Raw genomic sequence first — 26,721 nt, 5'->3', positions numbered from 1 at the left:
TAGCAATCGTGGAGCCATTCCCTTCAATATCCATTAATTAAGTTTAAATCACCATCAGAAAAAATAAGAAGGCAACCATAAGATTATAGCAAGCAAAATCCATCGACATCTATCAGCTTTAAGACATCATATGGATAGAAGAAAAAGAGGCCAATTTCTTTAATATCTATTTAATTTAGATCATCATCAGAAACAATAAGAAGGCAACCATAAGAATATAGCAACTCAAAATCCATCAGCACTCATCAGCTTTAAGACATCATATGGGAAAAAAAAAATAAGCCAGTCCCTTCAATATTTATTTAGTTTAGATCATCATTAGAAAAAATAAAAGACAACCATAAGAGTATAGACATTAGAAAATAAGGCATTGCAAGTTTTTCTGCACTTTTAACCATAAGACAATACTAGCCATCGCTAATATCATCGCTAATACTCATAATAGTAGGTGTGCTAGCATAAGGATGGGGCCATGGGGTAGGGGCCGCAGGTAGGGCTGGAACTAGGCTCGAGCCAACCCGAGGCCCATCGGGTCGGCCCGACTTTGGGCTAGGCTTCGGGCTTGGCCCAAAGCAGTTCAGACTGAGCTTGGGCCCAATTATAGAGCCCATTTATAGTTTGAGCCGGATTCGGGTATATGTTTGGCCTGAAATGGGCCCCGATCCAAAGTCCAACCCGATTAGGCCCAGGCCTGAAGTCCTGTTCCTTCCGCTCTGCCAGTACCTACTTGCCTGCTTCGAGAACTCCCGAAACCTCCTCGACCTACCCTACTCCATCCCCTCCCTTGACCTTTCCTCCCCTCATCACCGCCTCGCCCTTGGCTCCGACATCCGCTCCCTTTTCACCCCCTCCACCCTCTTCCTCGACTGTGCCACCTTTGCCTGTGAGATCACCCTCCTCAATCGCTCGGGCCTGAAGTCCAGTTCCTTATGCGACTCCACTTGCTTGCCTTCTTCGAGAATGCCATCAACCTCCTTGGCCACCCCCACTCTGTCCCCTCCCTCGACCCTTCCTCCCCTCACCGTCGCCTCGCCCTCGGCTTTGATGTTCTCTCCCTCTTCACCCCCTCCTCTACCCTCCTCCTCGACCATGCTGCCTCCATCCATGAGATCACCCTGCTCAACCCCCTCTCTATCCACTCTCGCCTGTCCCGCAAACCATTCTACACATGCTTCATGGGATTGATGTCGGAGTCAGCATCGACATCGAGCCCACACACAGCGAGGACCCTACCCTCTCCATTGCTGGCGCCGTCTAGTCCCAAAAGCTCGCCGTATGGGCAATCTTGGGCCTTCAATTCCTCCTCGGTAGTGACATCAAACTCCTCTATGACACCATCATTGACCTCATCCGCGAGCTTATCGGCTACGACCGCATCATGGTCTACAGGTTCTACGAGGATGAGCATGGTGAGGTCATCACCAAGAACTGCCGCGACGACCTCGAGCCCTACCAAGGCCTCCACTACCCTTCCACCGACATCCCTCAAGCCTCCTGCTTCCTCTTCAAATAGAGTTGCATCCGGATGATTGCCGACTGCAACGCCGCCCACCATCCAGGTGATCCAAGACAAGAGTGGAGAGCCTGACGTAGCCGCTCTGCCTCTCGGGTTGGCCCAATCGGGCTCGAGCCTAAGCTCGGGATGGCTTTTTCTTAAATTAATCAGGCCTAAGCCCAGTCCGGAGCTTGAAAAATTTTTTCGAGCCAAGCTCGGGTAGGGATATGGCCCGGCCCGGCCCGGTCCAGTTCCAGCCCTAACTGCAGGGTTGGGGCGGCAGGGCAGAGGCTGCATGGTCAGGCCGACGAGGATGGGGCCACAGGGAGGTCGATGGGGCAGGGCCAGTAGGGTCTGATCAGTGGGGTCAAGGCAGCCGCGAGTGAGGTGGGGTCGGGACGGCTGGCTCTGGGCTACAGCATAGGAGGCATCGACAAGATCGGGGCGGTTATAGGCGAGGCAGAGCCCGAGCAACAGGCTCAAGACCATGGCATACGAGGTACTGGTGGGGTCGAGGCCGGGGCAGACGAGGTGGGGCTAGGGCGGCTAGCTCGGGGCCATGACGTAGGAGGTGCCAACGAGGTCGAGGCAGCCGTGGTCAGGGCGGCTGGCTCGTGGCCATGATGTAGGAGGCACCAACAGGATTGGGGCAGCAACAGGTGAGGTGGGGCCGGGGTGGTGGGCTCGGGGCCGCAGTGTCAGAGGCACAAATGAGGTTGGGATGTCGGAAAGGAGGATGCACGGGGAGCGAGGAATGTCAGGAAGGATGCACAAGGGAGGGGCATTGCCGTCGGTCAGGAGAAGGCACCAGCGAGGTGGGGAAAAGCCAGAAAGGAAGAGAACGAGAGGGGCTTCACGGAAAGGAGGAGAACGAGTGCGAATTTTTTTTTCTGACAGACTGGGGGTGTTCTTTAGCCGGACTATTACCGACGGCAATGGCGACCGTCGGTAATACGATTGGTACACCTCCATTTTATGTGCTAGAGGATGGTATTTTTTGTACCATCACTAATATCCATCCACCATCATTAATACTATTAAATATTTTAAAATATTAATTTTTTTAAAATTTTAAAATAATATTTTTTTTCAAAATTATTAGTGACAGCATATTATTCCATCGCTAATGTCGTCTCCAATACTATTAAATTTATCTTAAATATTAAATTTTAATATTAAATTTTTTTTCTCTTTGATTGTTTTATGGGTGGGTAAAAATTATTATTAAATTTTTAGACTTAATTAATTTATGGATCAAATCTTAATTGATTTAAATTAGATTTAATTTAATTAGATTTAACTTAATTTGAGATTAATTAAATTTTAATATTTCAAGTAAGACTTAGATTCAAAGCTTAATTGAATTAGGTTTAATCAAATTTTGAATTGTATTCGAATTGGATTCGAATTAGATTCGAATTGAACCCAAATTGAAAGTTATTTTCTCTTAATTAATTTAAATCAAATTAAATTTAATTAGATTTGACTTAATTTAAAGATAATTAAATTTTATAATTCAAGTAGGACTTAAATTCAAATTTTAATTGAATTAAGATTGATAAAATTTTGAATTAGATTCGAATCGAATTCGAATTAGATTCTAATTGAACCTAAATTAAAAATTATTTTTTTAATTAATTTAAATTTAATTTAATTTAAGTAAATTTAACTTAATTTGAGATTAATTAAATTTTATAATCTAAATAAAACTTAAATTCAAAGCCTAATTAAATTAGGTTTGACAGAATTTCGAATTAGATTCAAATTAGATTCAAATTGAATCATAGATCTAGTCCTAATTGATTTAAATCAGATTTAATTTTATTAGATTTAACTTAATTTAAGGTTAATTAGATTTTATAATTCTAGTAGAACTTAGATTCAAAGTCTAATTGAATTAGATTTGATAAGATTTTGAATTAGATTGAAATTGAATTCGAATTAGATTCTGTTGGTGCAAAAATCTGCTTGCGCCGGAGAAGCTGGAGTCGAGAAAGTCACAGTCGCCATCGGGACCTGCAAAGGAAGTCTAAATCGGAGGTGGGGTTGCTCCGGCAAGACCCTCCGACGCTCAAGTCAGTTCTCTGCCTCAACAAGAATGGAGTGCTCAAACGGAGAATTTAGCAGAGTTTTTAGATGAAAGATGAAAGCTTATCGAATAACGTATCTGGAGTTTCCCTTTTATAGACGGAGAGGGCAACAGATTGATAGCGATGCCTGTAACCGTCTGGTAGTGGGCCGCCCAGAGTCAGGAGGAATTTATTGCGGAGAGTAGTGGAGCGGGGTCGTGGCTATTGCCGTGGCTTGCCACGCGGGATCAGTTACGGGGAGTGGAGCAGCGTCCGCTGTCGTGACTCATCTGGGGGTGGTGGAATCGCACGGGATCCACCGCAGGGAGTGGAGCAGAATCATGGCCGTTAGTACAGCCTGTCAGGGAGTAATGGGGTCGCGTAGGGTCCGCCGCAGGGAGTGGAGCAGTGTTGTCCGTTATTGTGGCCCGCCAGGAGGTCCAGACTTGTCAGTCGGAGCTTGGTTGGAGTCGGTAGCGAGGTCCGGCACCCGTAGAAGTCCGGACGAAGTCTACCTGCAATCGGAGTTGAGGACGAAGTCCGGCTCCCATAGGAGTCCGGATGAAGTCTGCTTGCAGTAGAAGTCGGGGACGAAGTCCGGCTCCCGTAGGAGTCCGGACGCAGTTCACTTGCAATTGGCATCGGAGGCGAAGTCCGGCTCCCGTAGGAGTCCGGACGAAGTCTGTCTGCAGCCGTTGGTGTCGAGGACGGAACTCGGCTCCCGTAGGAGACCGGGCGGAGTCCTCTCAGAGTTGATGTGGCGGACGGAGTCCGGCTCCCGTAGAAGTTCGGGCGGAGTCCTTCTGTAGTTGAAGTTGGCGATGGAGCTCGACTCCCGTTGGAGTCCGGGCGGAGTCCTCTCAGAGTTGAAGTCGCGGGCGGAACCCGGCTCCCGTAGGAGTCCGAGCGGAGTCTACTTGCGGTTGAAGTTGTCGGCGGAGTCCGGCTCCCGTAGGAGTCCGGACAAAGTCTGTCTGCAGCCATTGGAGTCGAGGACGAAGCCCGGCTCCTGTAGGAGTCCGGGCGGAGTCTTCCTGCAATTAAAGTCAAAGGCGAAGTTCGACTCTCGTAGGAGTCCGGACAAGGCTTACCGGCAGTTGATGTTGAGGACGGAGCCCGGCTCCCGTAGGAGTTCGGGCGGAGTCTACTTGCGGTTGAAGTTGTCGGCGGAGTCCGGCTCCCGTAGGAGTCCGGACGAAGTCTGTCTGCAGCCGTTGGAGTCGAGGACGAAGCCCGGCTCCTGTAGGAGTCCGGGCGGAGTCTTCCTGTAGTTAAAGTCAAAGGCGAAGTCCGGCTCCCGTAGGAGTCCGGACAAGGCTTACCGGCAGTTGATGTTGAGGATGGAGCCCAGCTCCCGTAGGAGTCCGGGCGGGGTCCCCCTTCGGGTTGGAGTCGTAGGCGGAGCCCGGCTCCCGTAGGAGTCCGGTCGGAGCCCTCCTGGAGCCGATTCTGCTGAGGACTTCGGCTGTGGGTATTTTATACCCAACAGATTCGAATTGAATTATAGATCAAATTTTAATTATTTTAAATTTAATTTAAGTAGATTTGACTTAATTTAAGATTAATTAAATTTTATAATCTAAGTAGAACTTAGACTCAAAGTCTAATTGAATTAGGTTTGATAGGATTTCGAATTAGATTCGAATCGGATTCAAATTGGATTCGAATTGAATCTAAATTAAAAATTATTTTCTTTTAATTAATTTAAATTAGATTAAATTTTATTAAATTTGATTTAATTTGAGGATAATTAAGTTTTACAATCCAATTAAGACTTGAATTCAAAGCTTAATTGAATTAGGTTTGACAGAATTTTGAATCAAATTTGAATCGGATTTGAATTAAATTTAAATTAAAAATTATTATTTTTTAATTAATTTAAATAAAATTTAATTTAATTTAATTTAATTTAAAGATAATTATATTTATAATTTAAGTATGAATTAGATTCAAAGTCTAATTGAATTAGGATTGACACGATTTCGAATTGAATTTGAATTGGATCCAAATTAAAAATTATTTTTTAATTAATAAAATTTAATTTAATTTAAATAATATTATCTTAATTTAAGATTAATTAAATTTTATAATCTAAGTAAGACTTAGATTCAAAGTCTAATTGAATTAGATTTGATAGGATTTTGAATTGGATTCGAATCAGATTCAAATTGAATTCAAATTAAAAATTATTTTTTTAGTTAGTTTAAATTAAATTAAATTAAATTTGATTTGATTTAATTTAAAAATAATTAGATTTTATAATTCAATTAGGACTTAAATTTAAAGTCTAATTGAATTATGTTTGATAGGATTTCAAATTAGATTCGAATCGGATTCAAATTAGATTTATATCAAATCTAAATTGAAAATTACTTTTTTCTAATTGATTTAAATCAATTTTAATTTAATTAATTTTAATTTAATTTAAGACTAATTAGATTTTATAATCCAAGTAAGACTTGAATTCAAAGTCTAATTAAATTATGTTTGATAGGATTTCGAATTGGATTCGAATCGAATTCGAATTGGATTTGATTTGAACCTAAATTATTTTTTGAATTATTAGTCATAGAAATGCATCTCCATCGCTAATTTTATAATCAATAATTTTTTAAAAAAAAATATTTTTTAAAATTATTATTCAATTTTTTTAAAAAAAATTATTAGCAACGGTAATATTTTCATCGCTAATAATCCAAAGTCACTATCACTACTAATTATTTTATATTTAAATATTATAAAAAAATTTAAAAAATTTAAATACTTATAGCAATGGCTTTTGTCGTTGCTAATAATATTAGTGATGGTAAGATTTTTGATCGATTTTGTGATGGCTAAAAGGTATTATTAGCGATAATTTTTTTTCTATCACTAATACCATCGGTAATATTCAATATTCTTGCAGTGAGGGCTGGTAGAGAGTTTGGAGGGAGGGGAGGGAAGGACAGAGGGTTGGGGGTTTGGGAGGAGATTGACCGACGGAAGGGGGGGTCGGAGGGGATAATGGCGGTGGCCCAAGAGAGAGAACAAGAGAGGGTGGCCGCTGGTGGAGGGGGGCTATCGGTGGAGATGAGGATGGTGGTCGCAGGTGGAGGGGGGCTGTCGGTGGAGATGAGGATGGTGGCCGCGGATGGAGGGGGGCTGTCTGTGGAGATGAGGATGGTGGCCATGGGTGGAGGGAGGGGGTTTCGATGGAGGCGACGACAGTGGCCACAGGTAGGGTGAGTTTTAGTGGAGGTGAGGATGATGGCCGGCAGATGGGGATGGTGGCCGTGGGTGGGGTGGATTTCGATGGAGGCAATGATGGTGGCCACGAGTGAGGTGAGTTTCAATGGAGGCGACGACGTTGGCCGGTGGGGTTCCATGGAGGTGAGGACATTGGCCACCGATGGAGGGGAGGCTTCGATGGAGACATGGAGATGAGGAGGGTTGCCGAAGGGAAGAGAAAGAGGTGTGGGTTTGGAGAGAGAGGGTGCGGGTTTGGGGTTTTGAAAGGATGCGGAGAGGAGAAGAGACAAGAGGAGAGAAGAGATGGGAGGAAGGGGCGTGCGTGGCTTTATGTCACGTCCCATTCAAAGCATGAGTTTTTTTTTTTTAAACTCAGTCACGTCAGTCAAACGGCTCCCAAACAGCACCATTAGCCTTTTAAAGCCCACTTGGATATGCACACCGATCCAATGGAGGAGAATATGATCAGATATGGATTAGGATCCGATCAATCGAAACCCAATCTATCTCTCTCTCTTTCTCTATATATATATATATATTTGAAACACAAAAATTGAAGTACAATCTAACATAATTGCTCTAAATATAATGAAAAAATAAATTATGTATAATGAATGGAACTAATGATTATTGGATATTTTGTTTCCAACAACTCATTAATAAAAATATTAGTTGGAAAAGATAAATTGTTTCATAGAGAAATTTAATGTTTGTAGTAGGATATACAAATGCTTGTTTATATTGATATATATACTAGCAGATAATCCATGCTTCATGATGGTACTTTAAGTAAAATATATTTAAAAATATTTTAAATAAAATATTTTAAAGTGCATGAATATTTACAACAAATGATAACATTCTTATCCTTTAAAAGTTGGATGGCCTTTGTTTGAGCTGCAAAACAAAAAAAATATAAATATTAGATCATGAAGTTGGCCATCTCCTTGAACTTAAAAAAAAAAAAAAAAAAAGAAAATAATGAGGTGATGATTGTTGATAAATTACCTTGCACAATGTCTCTTAATGGCTCATGGTGAAGATAGATCCCTGAATAGGATATAAATTTTTTTTTTGATTCATTATTTAGAGAGTAGTAGGATAATAATTAAAAAAATATGAAATGTTATCGAGCTATGGGCAATGGTGCTTTAGTAGTAGGATTTTTCTGAAAAAGTTCAGTTTGAACTTCTTTGTGAGGAGTTGAAACAACTTCTTCTAGATTTTGAACCGATGAGATCCAACATCAGAATTAAGATAAGGATCTACTGATCCAGAGTCATTTTCATCATAAATTTTTGTCATTTTAAAATTTAAGGGATTGTCATTAAAGTTCTAGAAACCAAAAATGATTTGAAAGATATAACTGTGATCAATAATCTTCTTCATGACCGGTGGTAGAGAGAATTTGTCAGATCTTGAGTCCAATGCAAGATTAATGAATGGTATACCAATTAGCTACTGAGCTAATTTTTTAAATATAACAAAAGTTATGACACCTGTATCATCTTGGATGATAGTATTTAATTTATACCTTACAACGAATGTTAGAATCTTATGAGATTCGTTTTATGAAAAAAAAATTATTTATTGAGAAGGCAAAATAAACTTAAAAGGTCATGATTTTACTATGGTACTGGAGATGGATCATTCTTGCCGTATTGATTACACCAAAAAGTATCATCATAAATTTGTACCATCGATTTACAATTAAAGCAAACTTTATACCACTAGCCATAAAAGGTATCAATTGATTTCAAGTTTACCTTGCATATAAATTTTATGTCCTAAAAAGGTATTGAATAAATTTAAGTTTCTTACTTAAGAATATATCTGAGCATAAAAAGTTTTTGGATTATATCCGAAATTGGTCTAGCTCTAGTTCAAGCAATTCTTTAATCATTTTTCTATTGACAATAACTTCCTCTCAGGGGTTGATGATAGTTTGTTGTTTTTATTACATAAATGTACCGGCATTTCAAGACTGTTAAATGAATTTTTTAGCCACATCTAGATGTTATTATATAAATTCTATATTTATAAAGGGCAATACTATAAAATTGTACTTCATAACCAGTTTCAATAGTCCGTAATTTCGGACATTTGGGGATCTATATAGTTTCTGGATGCAGAGGACGATGATAAGCACATCCTTTCTATTAAAGAATATATTAATCTATTAGTTTTTTTTTTAAATATAAAGATAGAGATAAATGAAATACCTTTGCATGTCCTCACAGTCATACCAACCAAGATGCTAATAACCGCACATTCTTTCATTCTTTATCATATAATATTTTTGTCAAATTCTTCAGCAACCTTTCCACAAAATATAATCCAGATATTTTTCATGCTATCAATCAAATAAGATGACCATGAATGTCTTGTGATATTTTATCATATTAAATAAAGATATGTAAATTTCTACCAAAAAAAATAAAGATATGTAAAAAGGAGCATTTAGTTTTGACCTTAAATTTTCAATCTTCAAATTTCTTTTTGTAAATCAATTTTTGCCTCATATGTATTTGATCGAGGGCCCCAATGGCAACAATATGATCAATGGCATCTACAAAATTAGTAGGTGAACATAATCACATCATACCTCTTTTATCTTGAAAAAAAGATACAAAATATATATATATGCACTAAAAAATATAATAATATGGTGTTATCTACAACCAGTGTTTACGTGTTAGATAAAGATCATGGTAATTTCTAGGCAAAAACTCATCAAAGTCAATGAAGTTAAATTTTTGGAGGGGAATAGAATCATTATTATCATTAGTTTATTCGATAACTATCCGTCAATTGATATAAATAATATAGCTATGGATGGTAGCCCTGAAATTTTTTTTGTTCAAAGTAATATTAAAATTTTTTAAAAAATAAATTTTTTCTCATTAAGCAAATTTTTTAATTGCTCGATATTTTCTCTTCATATTGATGCTTAAATCAAAGTTCCCTGTATCTATATATATATATATATATACAAAAAAAAATATGGATAAGTAATAAAAGAATAACACAAATCTTTTTGTCAATCAAAATGCAATCAACACTCATCAATTGATTTTTTTATTAGGATTTATGGAATCCCACATCCTCGCAAGCCTGACTTTGATTTTTTAGTTACGTTTTTCAAGCGATAGGTCTGACAATAAGGTATATTCCATTCCTCCTATTCTACTTTAAAAACACATACAATGGAATGTAAGAAGAGGAAGATTAATTAAATCATTTTATATTACTTTAAAATGGTAAAGGCACCCAAAGGAAGTTCTAAAAAAAAATTCTCTGTAAACAATGTTCTTTATATAATTTTCAAAACCAATATACTCATTCTTGATTAAAATTTTGAGACCGTAACGTCACATTACGGGTGAAACCACCACATAAAACTAACCCTGAGAAAATACAGGTTCCGACAAGTATAATCTAACTAACTTTAATGTCTAGCTTTGACTTTTATTAATTGTCATAGCATAATAAAATCTTACTGAAAATTATCGTCTCTTAAAAATAAATGGCCATTTTGTTTTAGTGATTTGCATTATAATACATGGAATATAAACCTTGCTATTGATGTGGCTACCTGTGATGATTTTTGCCTCGATTATTTTTGAAGTTAAATGCATTACTGTTAATCGGTGCCATTGCAAAGACCTACACTCTGATTGATATTCCATAATTGCATTACAGGACAACCAATTTTCAACTTTAATTTATGATGTGGGATGCCATTAAATTTTAGGGAGTTTAGAAATTCAGCCGGATAAAAAATATCTTCAATGATAGCATCCGTCGATTTTTTGCATATTGTATCAAAGCTCAAATATATCTTCTATTCTGATGGTACCAAAGAAAGCATATGCATATTGATTTCATCAACCATTTTATTCGTGGGTGTAATGATAGCTCTCTTTTTCAAATATGCAGCATGATCATAGTTTTTTACAAAATTAGAGTATACTGAAGAAGCAATACTTTTGTTGTAGTCTTCATTATCCCTTACAAGCAAATCATCCAAAATTTTTATTTAATTTTTTTCTTTCTCTTCTTCATTTAATTTAATGGTAGGCAATTTTCCATCACCGAGATCCAAAATCTATTTACTAAAATCAAGCATCGATGTTTCAGATTCTTTATTTATACCGCTATCCAATAGATGCATATTTTTTTTAGGAGATAAATTCTACGGTGCTTCCATAGATATGATCGATATATTAATGCATCTATTATTTTTTTCCTATTTCCTCCAACAACGATCGAAAGAATTTATCTAAAATCTCTTTCAAGCAATATAGTTCTACCATCGAGTGGTTTTTCCTCAGTATATGAATTTTTTGTATTTAAAATATCTTGTAGAGACCTATCAAGAGCTTCATAACCATTTCTGTGATTTGTTGGAGCTTCATCCCAAACTATTAATTTAGTGCATTCTATTAATTTTGCAAGATGGGTTCTTGTTTTAATCTCATATATGGAGCATTCATCAATTTAAATTAGTATCTTAAATCTTGAATGCATCATCCATCCATTAGATAGTAAAAGTAAAGCTATTCCAGAAGAAGTAACAGCCAGCGCAATATTTTCTTTGGAACAAAGTTTTGAAACTATTGCTTACCAAAGATATTTTTTACCAGTTCCTCTATGACCATAAACAAAAAATAATCATAAATAATTTTTTGTTCTCTATTTAACCCTTCGAATAATATTGAATGTTTCCATTATAGATTGTAGACATCATAATCCAACTCGTCTCTCAACAATCTATTATCCATTTCTTCTGCTATAATTTTATCATGCATTGGAAGATTATAGTAAAAAGAGAAGAATAATTTTTGTTGAATAGTTTCTCCAACTCAAACAAAATATGATTTTTCAACCATATTTATTCAGGTATTTGCAAATTAGATAGCTCTAACATATCTTGTAATTGGTGAATGATATCGTCAGCAAATATTCTGTAATGTATCTCCGATAACTTATTAGGATCGACAATCTCATAATAAATAATTAATATAACAAAAAATTATCTCAATTCAAATAATGTCATCTAATAAGATGCTTTTCTAATGCTTCATGTCATTCTTCCTCATCACCTAACAATCCAAGTGCATTACATGTAGATTGAAATATTGGATGTATAGTACCATTTATGATTTTGATCTCATCAAAATTTTTTGATCCTTTGATCACATTCAATAGCATTCTCAAATAATATAGCTCATTTGAGCTGGGATGGACATAAATGATCCTGCTGATCCATCTTTTCTGCTTTCTTCTGATCCAAATTTTATCCTTATGATTCCATACCTATTTTATAAGAAATTCAACATACGTTAACTCGTGAGCATCTTCATATATTTTATTGGTCCATAACCATTCTATGAATATTATTTTTTGAATATCTTTTCTATTAAGGATGGATGATAAGGCTTCATTTCCATGATATGTAATTGTATTCATATACAAAGATGCACTGAAAGTCGCTCGACTGTAGGTTCTCTAAAATAGATATCAAACTGAAATAATCTCTATATAGTTTTATATACCGACAGATACCTACAATCAAGATAGGTTTTGATCTCATCAACCCCTTCATATTTTTTTTTCTAGTACTATTATCCACCAAAATATTTTCCATTATTACTGCTCTTGTTCTATCAACATCTTTATTTATATATTTAAGTAGATATTTAATTATTTTAGATTTATTACATCATTCAATATTAATATGCACTTGATAGCGTATCATCAAATCTAGATTATGGGGAACAACAAATCCATTGTCAAGTTTAACTTCATTTTTGACTATAAATCATTCGTTATCTCTTCTTTTGTAAATGGCAAAATTATTTTCATCGATTATTGTCTTCATTTGAAATTTTTTTGAAAAATATTCTAAACAATGGCCTTTTAACATACATGACAAGCTGGGATTGTAAACACCACATGGTCTGTGCATCATGAATTTTGTAACTACTTCATATCCAATCATATTACTATGTTTATCAGATATTTCCATGCATATTATAGAGTCTATATTGGCCGACATCATATATGCATGATTAGTATCCAACCAAAGCAATATATGAACATGAGGTAGGCCACATTTCTAGAATTCTATCATATACAAAACTGTAGATGGTAAAAAAAAATCAGGGCATGATATCACGACGATGTATTAATCTCTAACATCCAAGTATAATATAATCAAAAATATCTATAGATGTTTTTTCTGAAATGTTGGCGTTTGATGATATCCAGCATTAGCTCATCAACTTTCATCTTAAAAACTCTACTAATAATATCGGATTTATCTTCAGGCCGTTGTCCAAGAATTAAACTTAGAGCAGACTAAATCTCTGGCCACTGAGCATTATAAATAAATATAATAAATAGATCAAGATGTCCATATCATCTGTAAATAGTGATTGCATCTTGATAGTTTTGGACCATATATCTTGAACTCTCAATAAAACTTGAAGGCAATATGGTTCTTTTTCTAATAGCATTACCATCAACATCACCTTTTACAACCACATCTTTAATTCCTTTATAAATTTTAAATCGAAGATCCTTTTGATTTTTCCTGATATAATCGAGTCTTTCCTCTTCCACCCATGAAAAAGCATCGACTATATATTGTTGGAATAATCTTCCTTCTCTTATCAATATCTTTCCTTCACACATCCTTTACTGCAATTTAAAAGTATAAAATTCTCTCATGATAACACATTGTTTATTGATCCGATGTTTATATTGACTATTTTTATACTTAATATCAATTCTGAAACCATCTTCACCATATGAAAATAGAATTGAATATTATATAGTGATAAAGCTGGGATACAAGTCACTAGTGTGCTTTAAACCTTTTATTTTATGTTCAACAATGATATCGCATTGCCAATCGACATGATCCAAATCACCAACTATCAAACCAACTATCTTCGAATATGAAAGAGTATTATATTGTATGCTATCTCCCTGACATTTGCCCAACAATTTTAACCGAATAGGTAAGAACACTGATTGTTTAAAGCTATCTCTAACCACTTTAAAAGCTTGGACAATTTCGTTTTTACAATCAAACATTGTCATCAAATCTTCTACAATTTTCTGATCTATACATGAAGGATCCTCATTTGAGTTCAACACTTTCATTTGGTTTTTAACTTCTTTCTCAGTATCATAAATATACAATTGAGCAAATTTGGGCTTTTATCCATCAATCAGAAGGAGTGAATCCATGCAGTGATAATTTTGACCATTGATCCGAAATACGTTTGGCCTTTGTTTCTTATTGATTTGATTATCAATCTTTGCTCTTATAGATGTGAATGAAAAGATAGAGTTGTACGCTCTTATATTCTCACGAAATTTTATAGCACTTTTTTCCCACTATAATCCAATAAAGAATATAAAAAAGATGGAGTTTTCTGCAATAGTGGAAGGTCCACCCTTCCCTCACAACAATATGAAGTATATATAGGGCTAACTGCATCACGCGATTTACATGTACGCTCTTTGTATCAGACTATAGCTCTATAAAATCGGCATTCATGCTCAAGCGATCCTAAATTTAGAGATTTGCTGAATTTTCCTACACCCAAAAAAATATTGAAATACCTAAATAAGATATGGTTCAAAAAATTATTGACAAAGGTAATATTGAAGTACTTCAGCTCTGAGAGCATAATGAATTTTTTTTTGCTGACGAAGAAATAATCGATCCATAGAAATTGTATTGGATTCTCCACTTCCTTACTCTGATGCTTGGATAATAACATACTTCAATATAACAAATTCCATCCATATAAAAAAAAAACCTAAAAGCTAAATTTTTCATAATAAATAGTTTTTTTTATATATAAAAGACATACCTTTAACCATTAGTCACTCAGCATCTTCTTGAGCTACTTCAAAAGAAATATTTTGTGTAATATTTTTTTCACCCGTAGCACTTGAAATCATACTTTGAGAATTATGATAGGATCTGCTGGATATATTATTCATCGGCCATCCTGTCTGATCCAAGATAGGAATCTCTTCATATGCATGATCATCGAAGTATCTTTTAATGCCAATTGTGGAATACATATGGCCACGTGAAATGATATATTTTTCAATATCATTATCCAAACTATTATCCCTCCTCTTCAATTTCCTATCCTTTCATTGAGCAATAATATTTATTCTCCTCATCCTATTTTGCCTACATATGTCATTAGGATTCATCTTTGCTATCATAGAAAAAAATGTCTATAAGAAAAAGAAATGAAAGAACCACAATAACAATGCCAAATATGTTCATGAATAATCAAAAAATATAAATAAAAAAGAAAAGAGTGAACATGGAGAGAACTAAAGAGAGAAACCTTTTTTTTTTTTTGAAGAAAGTGGCAGTAGCATAAAAAGAGACGCAGTATGTTTAATTGTTGACCAATAAAAAGAAGCAACAGCGTCCAGCAATTAGAAAATCTTAGGATTAGCTTGTCCTGGCAATTTCTTAAACTTGTGGAATGTGACGGAATTTGATGCTCATAGAAATATAACGATATATCTATATATAAGAATTATTCTTGCGAGGGTAAACTTAAGAAAGTTGGGAGCTTTATAAATATCACTTATATAGATTTCAGAAAGTGACATTTAAATACTAAAGAGCAATCAGAGAGTTAGAAAGTGACAAACTATATTTTTGTTGATGATATTCTCTCAATATTGACTTGATTCTCATCAACATTAACTAACCACTAATGCCATTCAAATCACCAAGATGGATCCAAACATGTTTTTAGGTACTTTATGACAAGAATACTGGAAGAAGCCAAGGATCCGAATTTGTAACCATTAGATCTATTGAGGATCGCAAAGTACTCATTCAAAATCTTGATATAAGTACGTGGACTCTCTTTCTCCCAGACATACATAAACATAAAAAAAATTGAAGTGATACAATATCTCATCAGAAAACAATTGTAAATTGACTTCATCAATCAAAGAATATAAGGATGGATGCATCATGTATGTAATAGATCATGCTTATATTTGCATTGTTTCAATACTACAGAATATAAGAAAAGGATGAACCTCCTTTTTCTCATATGGGTCAAGCACCAAAATACAAAAAGAGACGACCTAACCCAATAGATCGTAGATCAAGTAATAAAATATAAAAAAAGAGGATCTAACCCCATGGATGAAGGACCAAAATACAGAAAGAATCACTGAAATCTAAAAAAAGAGGATCTAACCCCATGGATCAAGGAATAAAATACAGAGAGAGTTGCTGAAACTCTATAGACTAAGGACCAAAATATAAAAAAAATGACCACATCCTTTTAAAGACTATTTTTTTCTATAGATGATCCGAGCCGGGACGAAATATTTTTTTGATATTTTTTCACTTTCTTTTGAAGCTCATCATAGTTAGCCATCAGTTTTTATATCTCTCAATAGATAAATGATGATCTCATTACAATTGTTTATATTCAACATCAAAATTATCATGAGCATCGCAGAATCTCTAATGCAGGTACCTACAATATTCCTTATCTTCATATTTAAAATCTCCAATTTCAAAATTAAACATATTTTTCAACTTTCTAAATACAAATCCAACGGCAATTTCTTCCAATTCAATCTGACATCTACTATATTATCCCCAAATCCTGGCCATCTGAGATGAATCCTCCCCTTGTGCTGGTACAATATCAATGAATGATATTAGATACCCTTCATCTCACACCTTAATTCCATAGATTGGTTTTGGAAGAGCTAATCTAGGTGTGATTTCTTCCAACATGAGTTTAGATGAAATCCTAACAATATCCATCTCTGTAATTATAAATATCCAAAAAATCAATAATTAGTGGAGAAGTAATATTCAGAAAAAAATATGTAATGATACGATGCAAGAAATAGACACAAATAAGGAATATATATAAATCAATCTTTTTATAAAAAACATGTACATGTATTTCAGGATTTAATTATAGGAATCCAAAAATGTTCATTAAATATTTTTAAGAATGAAATGGAGATACAATATAAAATACTAAGAATATATAATAAAAAATCTATATACAAACTCATGGAATAACAAAGCCCAAATATTTATCACGACATGGCATAGGTAAATAGAACGATATAATCTAAATGTTTGTTATCAAAGACATGCATCCATAAAATCAGTAATTAGCAAAAAAATAATATTCAAAAGAAGAATATATAATAATACAATGCAAGAAATAGAAATAGATAAGGAATACATATAAATTAATTTTTTCATAAAAAACACACATATATTTCATGATACAATTACAGAAATCCAAAAATGATCATTAAAGATTTTTAAAAATAAAATAGACATACAATAAGATGCCAAAGATATGCAATCAAAAATTTATGGTACAAACTTATGGAACGGTATAACTAAAATATTTATAATGACATGGTATAAGGTAGCAGAACAATATAATCAGAATGATTACAATCAAAAAGACATGTGTCCATAAAATTAGTAATCAGTAAAAGAGTAATATTCAAAAAAAATATGTAATAATATATTAAAAAATAGAAACAGATAAGGAATACATATAAACTGATTTATCTATAAAAACATATACATATATTTCAGAATATAATTATAAGAATCCAAAAAATGGTCATTAAAGATTTCTAAAAAATGAAATGGAGATACAATAAGATGCCAAAAAATATGTTACCACATATTTATGGTACAAACTAATGAAATAAATATTATATAATTTATCAATAAATCTAAAAAAATGGTTCTATTATTTACTTATAAGTTAAACCAACAGATATATCTAATTAATTCCAAAAATCACTATCAGATTTTAATATTCAAAAATTATATTTTTATTAAAATTTTATTATAATAATTTTAAAAATAAAATTTCTAAGTTTCAACCCCTCATAAGACTAATCAAGCAGTAGCATCCCATGTCTCGATAAACTTAATCTAGCAATTGACGAAATTTTATTTTTAAAATAATTAAAATCAATTCAATGTAATTGATAGTAAAATCTAGTGGTGCTTGATCTAGTTAGGATAGGACCGGCATGTTGTTCGATAGCCATAGATCAAGATCTCCTTCACCAAAGTCCAGCAAAATCATTGAGAAAAAAACCTTTCTTTAGGATCTAGCAAACTCTAAGAGAAAAAAAACTACCCAGAGAGAGCAATAATAGAGAGAAAGTGGGAAAAAGAGAGAAAAAAAATGAAACACTCTCTTTCTCCCTATTTAATTATTTTTTCTTATTTATTTAATTTTTATTTTATTTTTTTTTTTTCTGGTCACTCCTTTTGGTTTCTTGGCGAAAAGAGGACTCATGCTCTCTATTTTTCCCAAAGTTGGGGAGGACTCGTAATCGGTGATGCGGTCACAGGATGGTGCCGGAGGACCCCTTCCAATGACTGACGGCAACAATTGGTGCCAAAAAAAAGTCAAAAAAAATGACAAAAAAATAGAGAAAAATCAGAGGCTTGGATTTAAAAAAAAAAAATCCAGCGATGGCTGGCTGGAATCCCAACACCTACAAACTATGGAGGATGTGGAAGATGATTTGAGGGGATTTATCTTTATTTTCGGCAAGTTGTGGCTGCAAGTTTGGCCAGCACAGTGAAGGATATCCAAATGAAGAAGATGATGAGGAAGGTTTTCCTAGTGATGATTTAATTTGGCAGCCAACAATGGAGGCTCAAAGGGAGGTGGGGTGGTCTTAAATAGAGTGGGAGGAATGCTGGAAATCTATTTCGGCATCGGATTCTTTTCTCTGAGCATGTGTTGTTTTGTATTTTTTTTTTTTTTTTTTTTTCTTTATGGTTCTAGACTAATTGATCCATTTAGGCCTCTCAAGTGGATCAAGCCCACCTCCCTATGGGATTAAAATGGGCTAGGATGTCATATTAAGATGAACAGCATTCTAATAGAACTCTAAATTTATTTTTTTCCAAAATAGTTAAGAAGAATCGCATTCAAATTTGAAATTTTTATTTTCTAATTTTTCTTATGCATGCATGGAGGGAAATATTTATGAAGGAACAATTTTTCCTCAAGGACTTTTTTTTTTTAATGGACCCCAAATTGTTTCATTACTATGACCTCTATTGGCATGTCGAATGCAAGGAAAAGTAAAAGTAAAAGTAATATATATATATATATATATATATATATATATATATATATATATATATATTTATTTTTTTATTTTTAAGGCCTCTCACTTGTTTCGGTTGCCGTGACACTAATTGTGGCACATCAAATATAACAACAGGCATGTGTAGAGGAAAATTTTCCTAAAAGGATAATTTTTTTAATTAAATTAACATAGCTTCCTAAAATAATTCTAAATTGGATTTCCTTTTTCTCTCACTGCATGGACTCTAAACAACCAGTAATTTATTTTCTAAAGAAATTATATGCAATGGTTTTTTAAAAGAACTCTAAATTTGACTTTTTTGTCTAAAATAACTAAGAAGGGTCCTATTTAAATTCAAAATTTATTTCAATTTTTTTCCCAATGCATGTGTGCAAGAAAATATTCCCGAAAGAATAATTTTTTTCCCTCTACATGCCCGAAGGAAATTTTTTTGGATGAAAATTTTTTGTAATTAATGGCTTTCTAAAATAATTAACGACTTTCTAAATAACTCTAAATTCAATTTTTTTTCCCTCTATCTGCTTGGACTCTAAATGGCCAATAATTTTTTTTCTAAAATAATTATGAAGAGTTTCCCTCAAATTCCAATTTATTTTGGTTTTTTTGCTCTACCTGTGTGGAATTATTTAATTGCTTTCTTAAATAACTCTAAATTCATTTTTTATATATGGATGCTAAGCGACCAACAATTTTTTTAGAATAATTAAGAAGATTCCCATTCAAATTTAAACATATGTTAATTTTTGTTTGAAAATTTTCTTCTACATGCATGGAATTAGTTAACATCATTCTAACATAACTCTAAATTTATTGTTGTTGTTTTTTTTTTTGTGTGTGGACTCTAAATGGCTAATATTTTTTCTTAAAATAATTAGAAAATAGAGGATAATATTAAAAATATATTTTAGGAAACCATGTATATCTAACGAGCAAAGTCATGATGTATTGACAAAATATTTTAGGAAGTCATGTTCATTTTAGAAATATTTCCCTTTAGGCTTGTAGAGGGAAAATTTGAAATAAATTTTGAATTTGAGTGGTGCTCTTCATAATGATTTTATAAAAAAAAAAAAGTTTAGATTATTTTAGAAAAAAAGTTATTAGCTATTTAGAGTTTATGAACAAAAAAAGAAAATCAAAAAAAATCTCCTTCACGTACGTGGATCCGCCCTTGTTAATTATATCTTTTAAAAAGGTTGTTAACTAATTATATATGCACAAAAAAAAAAGTTGAAATAAATTTGAATTTAAGTTACAAAAGAGTTTTTTTTTTTTATGTATATATCCATCAAAATATTGAAATTTATATGAATATTTTTTTAAAATTAATATTTATATGTACATCTTTATAAAAATATTTGTTTTATATGTATATCTTTCTTTTTGATCTTTTTTATTTATATACATATCCATGTCATCTAATACTATTAAAAAATTAGTAATTTAAAATACTAATGATTGAAATTTTTTAACGAATCGATATGTAGAAAAAATAATTATAATAATATATATATATATAATAATTTTATGAAAATATTCATATAATTTCATATATTTAGGAAAGTATATATCAATAAAAATATAAATATTTTTTAAATCTAAGAATTTGTATGGATTCTTTCTCAAAATTAATATTTACCTGCATATTTTTCCAAAATATTATTTTTATATGAATAATTTTGAAATAATAATTCAGATATTATTAATAAAAATATATTTTTAAATTAAAAATAAATTATGAAATACTGCCAGAATGCCGCCGCAAGCTCGGGACCCCAGAGGCAGCGAGCTCAGTCCCAGGAGGGCACTGCAGCTTATTCTTTATCGCTGGTATTACGAAGCTAAAGAACTCAAGTGGTACGCCTTGCATGCAATCTAGCAGAAGAGGAAATAACACGGGATCCAGAGTGCTTTTCCTAATTAATATATAAAAAAATATTTATATAAATAATTTAGTTTTTAATTTATTTATTAAATTGATATAAAAATAATAAAATATCATTTTCAATGATATTTTATCATCGCCACGTCATCCCCATTTCCACGTAGACAACGTCAAAAAAAAATTATAAAAATATCATTTGGAATGACGTTTTTAAAAACGCCGTTCCAAATTACGTTTTTAAAAACATCATATTATTTGATGATTTTAATTTTTTTTCAAAAAAAATAAAAATAAAAATTTTAAATTTATAAAAAAATAAAAATTTTAATTTTGATAAAAATAAAAATTATCATTTCAAATAAAAATTAAAATTAATATCCCCATTTCAAATTATCTTTTTAATAAATATCTTAAAAAATAGTGTAAAAAAAATTAAAAATACCATAAAAAAAGAATTGAAAAAAAATAGAAATTATAATTCTAAATTTTTAGAAAATAAAAATTTTAATTTTAATTCAAATAAAAATCATCATTTCAAATTACAATCTCTTTTTCAAATTAATTTTTTTTAAAAAAATATCATAAAAGAAGAAAAAATTGAGAAAAAAATAAAAATTATGATTTTGAATAAATTTTAAAAAATAAAAATTTTAATTTTAATTTAAATAAAAAAAATTTAAATTATTTTGTCCATTTAAAATTAATTTTTTTAAAAAATATCTCAAAAAAGTCATAAAAATAAAAAAATAAAAAATATCATAAAAACTAAAAAATGAGAAAGAAATGAGAAAAAAATTATAATTATAATTTTAAATTTAAAAAAATAATTTTAATTTTAATTCAAATAAAAACCATCAATTCAAATTACTTTCCCCATTTCAAATTAATTTTTTAAAAAAATATGTCAAAAAAAATAAAAAATAAAAAAATACCATAAAAAGCAAAAAAATTAAAAAATAAGAAAAAAATAAAAATTATAATTTTTAATTTAAAAGAAATAAAATTTTTAATTTTAATTAAAATAAAAAATACCATTTCAAATTACTTTTCCCATTTCAAATTATTTTTTTTTAAAATATTCCAAACAAAAAAAGTAAAAAATGAGAAAAAAATTAAAAATTCAAATGTTAATTCAAATAAAAAACATAAATTCAAATTATTTTTCTCATTTAAAATTATTTTTTAAAAAATATCTCAAAAAAATTTAAAAATTAAAAAAATAAAAAATATCATTAAAAAATGAAAAAAATGAGAAAAAAATAAAAATTATAATTTTAAATTTAAAAAAATAAAAATTTTAATTTTAATTCAAATAAGAAACATCATTTCAAATTACTTTCTCCATTTCAAATTAATTAATTTTTTTTCATACCGCACCGTACTAGCTATTCGTGTCCGTACCAGATCGAGATGTACCAGTGTGAGGGGCCATCGCGGAGCCGTCGCCAAGGGGCCGTCGGGCTCTGAGGGCGGTGGGCCTCCGTAGGGCCGGACGTCGGGGGGCCACCGTCGGGGCCCGCCGCAGCTCACCGCCGCAGCCCGTCACCGGGGCCGGCCGTCGCGAATCGAAATAGAAAGGCACCGCAGGGCCGCACGGGCTCGCCACCGAAGGGCCGCCGCTGCCGGGGCCCGTCGTCGGGGCCCACCATGACCCGTCGCCGGGGGGCCACCGCAGGGGCCCGTTGCGACCCATCGCCTGGGGGGCCACCGCCGGGGCCTGTCGCGGGGAGCCGTCGTCGGGGCGTGCGGGCCCGCCATCGGCCCTCTGTCGCCGGCGATTAAGGAAAAAGAGGGAGAGAGAGAGAAGAGGGAGAGAAGAGGGGGCCGGCCAAGGGATGGGGAGGGCTGGGGCCCGCCGCGGGGGGCCTCCATCGGGGTGCACGGGCCCGCCGTCACCCGTCTATCACCGGCGGTGAAGGAAAAAGAGGGAGAGAGAGAGAGGAAGAGGGAGAGAAGAGGGGGGCGGCTAGGGAAGGGAAGGGCCGGGGCCTGCCGCGGGGGCCCGCCGCAGGGGCGTGCAGGCCCGCCGCCGGCCATCTGTCGCCGATGGCCAAGGAAAAAGAGGGAGAGAGAGAGGAAGAGAGAGAGAGAGGAAGAGGGAGAGGATGGGGCCAGCCAAGGGTAGGGGAGGGCTGGGGCCGTCGCGGGGTGCCGCCGCCAGTGCCGTCGTCGAGGCGCGCAGGCCCGCCGCCGGCCCTCTGTCGCCAGCGGCCAAGGAAAAAGAGGGAGAGAGAGAGGAAGAGGGAGAGAAGAGGGAGAGAGAGAGGAAGAGAGAGAGAGGAAGAGGAAAGAGAGAGGAGGGAGCTCAACGCCGTGCCGTCGAAGAGGAGAAAACGTCGGAGAAGAGGGGGAGAGAGTTTTTTTTTTGGATTTTATGCTTCAAAAATGCCAAAGGGAATGGCGTTTTCAAAAACGCCATTCCATTTGATATTTTATTTCATTTTTTTTTTAATATTTTTTTAATTTTTTAGTTATTTTTATGTAATTTTTTAATAAATAAAATTAATTTAAAATAGAGATAGTAATTTGAAATAATAATTTTTTATTTGAATTAAAGTTAATTTTTTTTAAATTTATAATTATAATTTTTATTTTTTACCATTTTTTATTTGAATTATAATTATAATTTTTATTTTTTAAATTAAAAATTATAATTTTTATTTTTGAATTAGAATTAGAATTTCTATTTTTTATTCAATTCAATTTTTTTTTCTTTTTTTTATGGTATTTTTTATTTTTTTTACACCAATTTTTTTCTTTTTTTCAAATATTTTTTTAAAAAAATAATTTGAAATGAGAAAAGTAATTTGAAATGATATTTTTTATTTGAATTAAAGTTAAAATTTTTATTTTTTTAAATTTTAATTTACAATTTTTATTTTTTCATATTTTTTTCCTTTTTTAAATTTTTATGGCATTTTTTCTTTTATTTTTCTTGAATTCAAATTAAAATTTTAATTTTTTTATAATTTAAAATTATAAATTTTATTTTTCTCATTTTTACCATTTTTTCTGTTTTTATGAAATTTTTTAGTTATTTTTTCATTTGTTTTGAATATTTTTTAAATAAATTAATTTGAAATAGGAAAAATAATTTGAAATGATGTCTTTTATTTTAATTAAAATTAAAAATTTTATTTATTTTAAATTTAAAATTATAATTTTTTATTTTTTTAAATTTTTAATTTTTTTATTATATTTTTAATTTTTTAATTTTTATTTTTTGGAATATTTTTTTAAAAAAATTAATTTGAAATGAGAAAAGTAATTTGAAATGATATTTTTTATTTGAATTAAAATTAAAATTTTTATTTTTTTAAATTTAAAATTATAATTTTTATTTTTTTTCTCATTTTTTTTGATTTTTTTTTTAAAATTTTTAATATTTTTTTAGAAATTTTTTAAAAAAAATTAATTTTAAATTGAGAAAATAATTTAAAATTATCTTTTTTATTTGAATTAAAATTAAAATTTTATTTTTTAAATTTCATTCAAAATTATAATTTTTATTTTTTTCTCATTTTTTAAAAAAAATTAATTTGAAAAAGAGATTGTAATTTGAAATGATGATTTTTATTTTAATTAAAATTAAAATTTTATTTTTTTTAAATTTAGAATTATAATTTTTATTTTTTTCAATTTTTTTGATATTTTCAATTTTTTTTACAACAATTTTTTTCAGATATTTTTTTAAAAAAATAATTTGAAATGGAGATACTAATTTAAAATAATAATTTTTATTTTTATCAATATTATAATTTTATTTTTTTATAAATTTAAAATTATAATTTTTTTTATTTTTTTAAAAAAAATTAAAATCACTAAATAATATGACATTTTTAAAAACATCATTTGGAATGGTATTTATAAAATTACTATTTCAAATGATATTTTTTATTTTTTTGACATCGTTTACGTAAAAAATAGAAAAAAAGATGAATGACGTGGCGATGATAAAACATCATTCAAAATGACGTTCGATTTTTTTACATTAATTCGATAAATAAATTAAATATTAAATTATTTTTATAAATAATTTTTTAAAAAATTAATTAGGTAAAGCATCTGGGATCCCGCGGACATCTGTACTGTTGGGAAACACAACCTAAACAGTCCATGATTCATGGAATATGATGCCATACTCGTCACATTTACTTTGATTGTTGTAGAACTACGCAACATGATGTGAAGAATTTGTTAAGATGATAGATATTTTGGTTATATATTTCCAGATAAACGTACTCATATATCAAGTATACTATTTTATATTTTCAAATATATATACTTATATATTCAAATAAATATACTATAAGTAGGGTATCAAAATCATTTCCTTAACAAAATTGATATAAGACTACAAATAGGTCTGATTGACCCGTGATCCAATCCGATCCGAATCATTTTAAAAAATCCATCGATCGGGATCGGATTTTAAAATCGAATCCGTTCCATTTTTTAGATTGGGTCTGGATGTATGAAATTTTGATTTGATTTGATCTATTGGGACTTTTGAGTTGATTTGAGTCTTGAGATAAATTATCCGATTCGATCCGATCCGATCAGATCTAAATCTATCTCTTATCTCTCTTTGTTTCTATATTACATAAATATTAATTTTGATCGAGCCTGCTTTAATATTTGTTGTATTTGAGAAGACATTCTATTAATTTTTAGATCTTTTATCTTTTGAAATTTTATTAAAATATTTTAAGTTTAGATTAAACAAGCCAGGGGCAATGGTAAAAAAAATATGATGAGATTTTTTAGGCTTTTGAATGAATGAAGAGTGTGGAATATGAGGATTCTAATAGTCTCATATATCAAGATTAAAATTTATAGTATAAATAAGATTTGTTTATAAATTTTTTATTTATTAATTTTGTTATTTATAACTCAAATCTGAATCGGTCTAGATTCGAATCCGAATTGAACTCGTATTTCATAGATCATGACTAAGTTATACATGAATCTGATTCAATTCAAATGACCTATTGAGTCAAAAAATTTGATCATAGATACGATCCAATCCGATCAGATCTTTTATTGGGATATATTTGGGTTCAATATTTAGATCCGATCAGAAAATTAGGTCGGATCGAGTCACTCATGACCTAATCCGATCTTACCCATTTACAATTCTGGATTTATAGGATTTTATTTTATTTTTTTAAAGCCATGGATTATCAAATCTGGATTTGTCAAAGATAAATGAAATCAATTCAGCCATCATTTAAACAGAGATTTGATTTATAAATACAAGAGAGTTAATTTAAAAAAGCAAAAATAAAATAAAATAATTTTAGATTTGGAATGAAAGCTTACGTCTAAACATGCCCAAAAAAAAAAAAAAACGCAATATTCGATCATCGAATTGCTATTCATCCGAATGAAAGCAACCTCCAAACATTTTCGAAAGGTTTGGAAGTTGACATGGGACAACGATGGTACACGGTCGCATATAAATTTTATAGGCGCACTCACTTTGCCTAAATCCCCACAGTCTGGATGTTCTCTCAGGACAAATAGGTAGATCGCATATTAATTTCCATAACCACGTGACGTTCCGTCCCGTCCTCTCCTTTACCTTCACCAGTGGTTCAATCACCGCTCGGAAAAACCGCCTGCAAACTCTGCCATTATATCCCGAATCACGAGGTCTCCAAGATAACATCACCGCAAAACCCTCATTCCATTTCCAGCCCTCAATTTGAAATTTGAATTCGGAACAGCTACAACGATCTTCATTACAAGAAAACACAAAATCAGCGCGGTAAGCCTAAGGAAGTGACCGGATCCCAGTTACTCCGCTTCCCAAAGCTCGCCTCCTCGCCTTCTCCTCCTCT

General features: G+C 32.4%; 1 pseudogene; it reads left to right on the top strand.

Moving 5' to 3' along the window:
- Nucleotides 1–651: 651 nt before the first annotated feature.
- Nucleotides 652–6,789, top strand: LOC140857338 (phytochrome B-like; annotated as a pseudogene).
- Nucleotides 6,790–26,721: the final 19,932 nt, after the last annotated feature.

Source organism: Elaeis guineensis, chromosome 4, assembly GCF_000442705.2.
Source record: "Elaeis guineensis isolate ETL-2024a chromosome 4, EG11, whole genome shotgun sequence".
Lineage (NCBI taxonomy): Eukaryota > Viridiplantae > Streptophyta > Magnoliopsida > Arecales > Arecaceae > Elaeis > Elaeis guineensis.
The sequence above is the reverse complement of the archived record's forward strand: the minus strand, read 5'-3'. Positions and strand labels throughout refer to the sequence as shown.